Source organism: Conger conger, chromosome 16 (genome assembly GCF_963514075.1).
Source record: "Conger conger chromosome 16, fConCon1.1, whole genome shotgun sequence".
NCBI lineage: Eukaryota > Metazoa > Chordata > Actinopteri > Anguilliformes > Congridae > Conger > Conger conger.
This window is the reverse complement of record NC_083775.1, coordinates 34,491,606-34,499,225: the sequence shown is the minus strand read 5'-3', so window position 1 is coordinate 34,499,225 and position 7,620 is coordinate 34,491,606. Positions and strand designations below refer to the sequence as shown.

At 40.8% G+C, this 7,620-nt stretch overlaps 1 long non-coding RNA gene across 1 annotated transcript; it reads right to left on the bottom strand.

The window, feature by feature from the left end:
• Positions 1-704: 704 nt before the first annotated feature.
• Positions 705-4,025, bottom strand: LOC133114263 (uncharacterized). Its single transcript, XR_009705535.1, has 2 exons — positions 3,920-4,025; positions 705-1,112 (listed from the first exon to the last, which is right to left on the bottom strand). It is a non-coding gene; the product is annotated as an uncharacterized LOC133114263 (long non-coding RNA).
• Positions 4,026-7,620: the final 3,595 nt, after the last annotated feature.

Genomic DNA, 7,620 nt, shown 5'->3' with positions numbered 1-7,620 from the left:
GAGTCCCGTGCTTGCGGAAGAGACCCCGCGAATGAAACCTAAATCCCGGGCTCACGTGAGCATATCTCTCCCGCTATAAAACAGCTAACCTCTCCTTCTCTAATCCTAGACGGAATCACCCAAGGAGGGCGACTAGGCTTGGAAGGAGGATTACTGAGGCCGGGGAAACACGGAGATTGAACGGCCCCGTCACACGCTGTCGCGTGAATTCCGGTTCCTTTTTTCGTTCTTATTTTTTAATAATTTATTTTAAGGCCGGGAAGGGGGAGGCGGCAGTAGTTAATCGGCCAAATTTGTTGAAGTACAGAAGAAAAAAAGAATTACTTTTCTGTTCTGGACATTTGTGAAGGCGCCCAGAGAATGAATACAGAAACCCCCTACAGAAAATAAAATTTTCTGTTCGTCTCTCTCTCTGTCTCTCTGTCTCTGTCTCTCTGTTAACAGAGGTAAGATTTATTTTTGGTGAAAAGGTGAACTCCTCTTACTGAAGGTGTGTGATTGAGTTTGGAATAATCTATTAACAGCAAACTCAATATTTGTAGTTTTGTAATACAGAAACCTTCTCATGAATGTGTGTGCTTATTAGCTCCTGCAACCCTAGATCTTCTGAGTTGGCCTATGATGCAGATTGTTTTATGCTGTGTTATTATATTGTCATTAGTATCAGAGTGAAGGTGAATAAAGATTTGCACTTCACGCATGGGTTACATTAACAGCAGCATATGGCACCTTTATTTATTGTTCATTTATTTGTTGATTCGTCACCATGAACCATGGACACAAGAACGATTTTGCAGGTAATATTATTATTAGTAATATCGACAGTGATTTTCAAATGAACAACATAAATAAAAACAAGGCGGCACGGATGGTGCAGTGGGATTCGAATCCCCGTCGGCCGGGGCCTCTCTGTGCGGAGTTTGCGTGGGTTTCCTCCGGGTACTCCGGCTTCCTCTCACAGTCCAAAGACATGCAGGTTAGGCTGATTGGAGAGTCTAAATTGCCTATAGGTATGAGTGTGTGAGCGAATGGTGTGTGCCCTTCGATGGACTGGCGACCTGTCCAGGGTGTATTCCTGCCTTTCGCCAATAGGCTCCAGCCCCCCTGCGACCCTGTTCAGGATAAGCGATAATGAATGAATTAATGAATAAAAACAATAGGCTATGACACAATGTGGATGTAATCATCGGTCACTTGGGCTGAGAAGCGATCTGTGCAGGGAACTCTCTCCCAGCCCTTTTCAGCGTATCAGTCGGTGTGTCCATCATGGCCTCATCCTCGTTCATGCGCGGGTGTGCCCACTTGTCATTGGCCTCCACTGGCTTCCTATTGCCGCACGCATCCGTTTCAAGGCCCTAGTGTTGACATTTCAGGCTGCTAAGGGGACTGCCCCACCTTACATACAATCCTTGATCACTTCCTATTCCCCAGCTAGACCACTCCGGTCTGCCAGCTCTGGTCGCCTTATGGTTCCCTCTCTACGTGCACCTGGTGGTCGAGCTGCACGTTCACGCCCATTTTCCGTTCTGGTTCCTCAGTGGTGGAATGACTTGCCTACCACTGTCAGGACAGCAGAATCCCTCCCCCTATTTCGATGCAGACTCAAAACCCACCTTTTCAAACTCTACCTTAGTCCTCCCTCCTGATTTCCCCTGCCCCTACTTTCTGATATCCCTATCCTTGTCTAAGCCCCCCCCCCCAAAAAAAAGTGCACTTATGATGACGACTATGATTACAACAGCATTCCATGTGTATTTTCCTAGTTCTGGATGTGATGCTTTGACTTATGGTAGAACCTATGCACTTGTAAGTCACTTTGGATTAAAAGTGTCTGCCAAATGACAAAAATGTAAATGTAATGTGAACAGGTGCGTTTGGTCCATGCGGACCAAATTGGATACGAGATCTTCTTCGTACAGCTCAGAAAATAAATCAGTCCCTGGAAAGTAATTAGTTAAATCTGAAAATGTCATGGGTATGGTGCCAAACTTTCCTTTAAACCAATCGTGGATCTGAAACTTTTCCCTTGATTAACAAATGTGTCGATGATCTGACGAAACAATCAGGAATTAACATCACATCGTGTTGAATGATGAATACAATTTACAAAAATTAGTTTTAATCACTAAGCAGTGGCAGAGACTTTCCCTGCTTTTTCTTGAGTAGGCTATCCATACAACGATTCATTCACTTAGTACCTTCAGATGTAGCCAGCTCTCCCAAATTAGTAGGGATGAGGTCAATGATTAGTTTAAAGGAAGGTTTTGCAATTCTGAGCTCACTAGACACCACTGCCTTCACACATATTATTTAGTAGCCTATGGCTTATGCATTTAATTATATTTGCATTACGAAATCGTGCACATTTTATCAATATTATTTGCGGACACATGTAGACTTCTTTCTCTGCAGTCCGCACTCACTCTCGGAAAATAGACTGGGGTGGAAATAATCTGCAATGCGTAGATTGTAAACTGGTATTGCTGGTCATTCTGAAAGCTAACGCAGTAGATAACAGAGTGGTGCATCTTTTTTGATAAGTGTAGGCTAGGCTACTTAGTGGTTCATTGATTAGCTCCATCATTGAAACGTTTGTTAATCAAGATAATTTAATGAAAGCAGTAAGAGGTCAGTGATTAGTTTAAAGGAAATTTTTGCGCCCCACCCAATTCTGAGCTTACGAGACGCAACTGCCTCCTATGAGGGGCCGTATAGGAAATATTCCAGAATTTTGTTACACAAACACATATGAAACACGTACGCATTCACATGTGAAACTCTCACACATGCATTCATACTACTGAAAACTCAGTAACGCTCACACAGATACACATGAAACGCGCGCATTCATACACATGAAACGCACACGCGCATTCGTACACATGAAACGCTCGCATTCATACACATGAAACGCTCGCATTCGTACACATGAAACGCTCGCATTCGTACACATGAAACGCTCGCATTCATACATATGAAATTCATATACAGTTCAGTCATTTCAGTATATCCGGAAGTCATTTCACTATATCCGGAAGGCGTTATTTTTTCCCCCAACCGTATTCCGCTAAGACCCGCCCTACTCTGCCTCTGTTTGGCTAGTACTCGTTGCCTTCCAGGAGTCGTGTGATTGGATGCCATCTGCTTCGTGCAAGGCTTTCTCCGCTGGCCGGGAGCCCGCTGATACAGCGCTACAATGCGTATACAATTCGCGGCGCAGTTGCTAAATATGTCCATCAAAAAATTATTTTTTCCAGCGAATATCTTAGTTACTACAATATTGAGCAAGCAAAGTAATTTTGTGTATATATGTGCAATTTTGTTCAGCAAATCCCACGAACGCTGACACTTTTTGGTTTCGGTCTCCAAACAGAGGAGGGTTTGGAGTGCGTTGCTCCAAGCTGAGGTTTCATTTCCCATGGTAAAATAAAATAAATTAAAATGTAGGTAGTCGATAGGTAAAAAATAAATCCACAGTAGTAATTTGCCCTATGATGTCGCTCTCTTCTTTCTGCTATTCTGGTATTTAGAAATGAATCCAAGGAGAGTATCTTGTGCAACAAATGAGAGAAATGGACGAGCGTTTCACTTGTATGAATGCGCGCGTTTCACGTGTATGAATGCGCGCGTTTCACGTGTATGAATGTGCGCGTTTCACTTGTATGAATGCGAGCGTTTCATGTGTATGAGTGCGCGCGTTTCATGTGTATCTGTGTGAGCGTTTCACATACATGTGTGTGAGTTTTCAGTAGTATGAATGCATGTGTGAGAGTTTCACATGTGAATGCGTACGTGTTTCATATGTGTTTGTGTAACAAAATTCTGGAATATTTCCTAAACGGCCCCTCATAGCCTCCACACACCCCTTCATCGCGCTGGTATATATTCACTCCATGCCACTCCACAATAGGCTACTTACCCCATCTGTTGTTTTATTCAATGTTTGGCTATTTCTATATCTCCCTCTTCTTTCCCCTCCCTATTACTGCGGTCACGCCGTCAGAACTTCGAAAACCGTCGGTCACGCTATCCGCACTTTATACGATGCGCATGATGACGATTGGTTTGAAATACTTTTAGTTTCTCTTTTGGTTTCTCTTTCGGTTTTACTTTTAGTTTTTATTTTATTTTCCCTCTCAAAAATATGTCATAATTTAAGCCTAGGCCGACACCATGTGGCAGAAAGATCACACTTGTCAGGATCAGGTTGTGATACAGGGGGGATCAATGTTCTTGAAATTAACGTGGACGTAGAATGAGTTCACTGGTCTGGCAAGTCCTCAATACTGTCTTTTAGTTTTTAGTTTTTTTCCTTCTCAGAAATATGTCATTATTTAAGCCTAGGCCGACACCCTAAGTCCTCAACACTGTCTTTTGCCAAAGATAACCAGAGTTACCTCTTTCCCTGAGTCACAAACTTGTCCTTGCATTGATGCTTGGTAGCTTTCACAGCCTTGTGTCCAGATGTGTTATACGAGAGGGAATTGCCAGAATTAAAAGATAAAAATTGAATTGAGGAGGCTGCAAGCAGTTGCAGTTTATTTGTAATAAAATCAGTAAATTTACTCTGTAAATCATTAACTTGTATCAACATTATTTGCGGACACATGTAGACTTTCTCCGCAGTCCGCACTCACTCTCGGAAAATAGAGTGGGGTGGAAATGATCTGCAATGCGTAGATTGTAAACTGGTATTGCTGGTCATTCTGAAAGCTAACGCAGTAGATAACAGAGTGGTGCATCTTTTTGATAAGTGTAGGCTAGGCTACTTAGTGGTTAATTGATTAGCTCCATCATTGAAACGTTTGTTAATCAAGATAATTAAATGAAAGCAGGAAGAGGTCAGTGATTAGTTTAAAGGAAAGTTTTGCGCCCCACCCAATTCTGAGCTTACGAGACGCAACGGCCTCCACACACCCCTTCATCGCGCTGGTATATATTCACTCCATGCCCATCCACAAGAGGCTACTTACCCGATCTGTTGTTTTGTTCAATGTTTGGCTATTTCTATATCGGTCTGCGGTCACGCCGTCAGAACTTCGAAAACCGTCGGTCACGCTATCCGCACTTTATACGATGCGCATGATGACGATTGGTTTGAAATACTTTTAGTTTCTCTTTTGGTTTCTCTTTCGGTTTTACTTTTAGTTTTTATTTTATTTTCCCTCTCAAAATATGTCATAATGTAAGCCTAGGCCGACACCCTGTGGCAGAAAGATCACACTTGTCAGGATCAGGTTGTGATACAGGGGGGATCAATGTTCTTGAAATTAACGTGGACGTAGAATGAGTTCACTGGTCTGGCAAGTCCTCAATACTGTCTTTTAGTTTTTAGTTTTTTTCCCTCTCAGAAATATGTCATTATTTAAGCCTAGGCCGACACCCTAAGTCCTCAACACTGTCTTTTGCCAAAGATAACCAGAGTTACCTCTTTCCCTGAGTCACAAACTTGTCCTTGCATTGATGCTTGGTAGCTTTCACAGCCTTGTGTCCAGATGTGTTCTACGAGAGGGAATTGCCAGAATTAAAAGATGAAAATTGAATTGAGGAGGCTGCAAGCAGTTGCAGTTTATTTGTCATAAAATCTGTAAATTTACTCAGTAAATCATTAACTAGCCTTTGTATCCAACTTGATAAATTATGAACAATGATTTGGCTTGACTATAGGCAGTTATAATAAAACAGAATGATTGAGCACAATAATCTCAACAGCTGACATTGTATCAATAAGCTGTAGATGGCAGAATGCATATTTGGCCTGTAACTATGTGATATAAATGCAAGGAATTATTATTATTATTATGAATTGTGTATCACTATTATTATTTGACTGATATCACAATGAATAGTTACATTTGGGGAATTGGATATCAGTGTTCAGACTCAATGAGAAAGTGTATTATTTCTTAGTAATTTATTCATAGTATTTTTTGATTGAATGGCCTTAATGGACTTGTGTTAATGCCCTATTACAGGATGGATGACCTTATCATTTCCTGAGGGAGAGAAATGCTCCAGAGCTCACCATGAATAGAATGATAGAGGATAAGGTAATCAGCATCCGTGAGTGTAGTGCATATTTATTCATACTTTTGACAATGAACAATGAGCAATATGAGAATATAACAGTTGATAGAGACCATGATAAGTGAGAAGTAGTTTTACATGCGCTACTAATGGGTTATCCCATCTTATCTACAGAAAACAATATAAAATGTTTTGTGGTACGTTTCCAATGGCATGAAATCATGTGTGGGCATATTCGTTTATTCGTTTATAGTTTTACATTTTTCAATTACCACTTTGAAAGTCTTGTGGTAAAATTAGAAATTCACAATTCAGCTGTGATTGAACAAAATAATTTCATAATGATTCTAACATTTTGAACACATGAACTCCTAGATTATGAACACTTCAGAATTGTAATAATATTACCACATGCCATTTTTTCTGCAGGTACACAAATATATATTTGTAATATGTGTGGTACTGTATCCATAGGAGTAATATATTGGCGATTATGTGCTCTAGGTATTCAGTGTGATTACCATGAAAAAAAATCAGAATTTCATATCCTTTCTGTTACATACGGCACTGAGGACCCAGAAGCAGACCACGGGATAATCCAAAAACGTAGCATTTATTCCAAGTAAAGCAAAGGGTCAAAATCCAAGTAATCAATGAGCTAAGGTACAAAAGGGCTGAGGCAGAAAACAAAGTCACAAAACAAAGCAAATAGTCAAAACCAAGAAAGCAGATGGACAAACAAAACCAGAAGGCGAGGCAAAACTCGAAAATCAAAACATTTAGGAATCTCAGAAATAGGCATACAAAAGCTCAGCACTTTCCGTGATCAAGATTCTGACAAGGGATGAAGCGGATACTTAAATACATGAGGGAAGATGACAATCTAGGCGGGGCTGGGGAGAAGGTGGGCCAAGCAAATAGACAACAGGTGGGGAAACGAAAATGATAGGGTAATAACACCATAACGGGGGAGACGAAAACGCGGACTGGATGCACGTTAACAAACATGTAAAACATTTGGCTCTGGATTAGGGAGTATACATTTGCATAGATTGAAGACGTAGTGATAGTCAGAGACAGGTGCGAACACTTCCCTGAAACTAAGCGAGTAATCAGGGATAGCATAGGGAGGTGGAGTTATAGAACAGTGTGGAAAACTAAGAGATTGCGTTAGTGAATTAGTTACGTGAATAATTCTAAACTACCAAATAAAAGTGACTGTTAGTTAGTTAGACAGACAGTAAGTGTATTAATCGGATTAGTACTGTACAATATCTAGATTAGTATTAATTAGTAAGAATAGTGCTTTACAACATTTAACTACTGAGAGAAGCAGGAAGTAAGAACTGAGAGATTGGAAGGAATGTTGAAATCCCGAAAACTACCGTAAACACCCGAATAGTGGGACACGCAGACAGGGGAGTGACTCGGGTGGTAAACATTCAGACACAGACATAACGGGATCACGAATGAGAAACTGTATGATAATGAATAAATAACAAGAATAAAAATAACAATCATGAGGTTTTACTTGACAACAAAAAAAAAGAGGGGGCAGCAGTTGTGTGGAGATGCAGGAAGAACCAAGCAGTA